The sequence below is a fragment of the Chrysochloris asiatica genome, unplaced genomic scaffold (assembly GCF_000296735.1).
Source record: "Chrysochloris asiatica unplaced genomic scaffold, ChrAsi1.0 scaffold00172, whole genome shotgun sequence".
Classification (NCBI taxonomy): Eukaryota; Metazoa; Chordata; class Mammalia; order Afrosoricida; family Chrysochloridae; genus Chrysochloris; species Chrysochloris asiatica.
In genome coordinates, this window is record NW_006408690.1 from 738,255 (window position 1) to 739,049 (window position 795).

The 795-nt window shown below is 36.9% G+C and overlaps 1 protein-coding gene across 1 annotated transcript in view; it reads right to left on the bottom strand.

Moving 5' to 3' along the window:
- PRTFDC1 (phosphoribosyl transferase domain containing 1) overlaps nt 1-795 on the bottom strand; it is a 175,337-nt gene that overhangs the window by 168,005 nt on the left and 6,537 nt on the right. The window lies entirely within an intron of this gene.

The window sequence follows — 795 nt, forward strand, 5'->3', positions numbered from 1 at the left end:
GAAAACTGGGGGGAGGAGGGGGAAGTGTAGGGGGCGGGTTTCTGGGATATACCCTTTGCATGGTCGATGATGCATGGAGGGGATTGGAACCATGGCAATGAGATGATATACGATGGAATGAATGTAAAACCAAAGTTCTCCCATGTAAACTATCATACAATTTACAATAAAACATTAAAAAAAAAATCCTAGTCAACAGAAGTCAGCAACACATTAAAAAGATAATACATCATGATCAAGTGGGATTCATATCAGGGATGCAAGGATGGTTCAACATTAGAAAAACGATCAACATTCTCCATCGTATAATTAAGAAAAAAGAAAAGAACCACATGATCATATCGACTGATACAGAAAAGACATTTGACAAAATCCAACATCCATTCCTGTTAAAAACCCTCAATAAAATAGGAATTGAAGGGAAATTCCTCAAAATAATTAAAAGCATCTATACAAAACCAACAGTCTACATTGAAGAGAAACTGAAAGCCTTTCTTCTGCGAACAGCAACCAAAGGATGCCCTTTGTCACCACTCCTATTCAATATTGTACTGGAAGTCTTAGTAAGAGCTATACAGCAAGACAGGGAAATTAAAGGCATCCAAATTGGCAAAGCAGGAGTAAACGTCTCTCTATATTCAGACGATATGATCTTATATGTAGAAAACCCCAAAGACTCAATAAAAAAGCTACTAGACCTCATTGGAAGATTCAGCAATGTGGTAGCTATAAGATCACCATACAAAAATCAGTTGGATTCCTTTATACCAAAAACGACAGCATTGAAAAGGACAT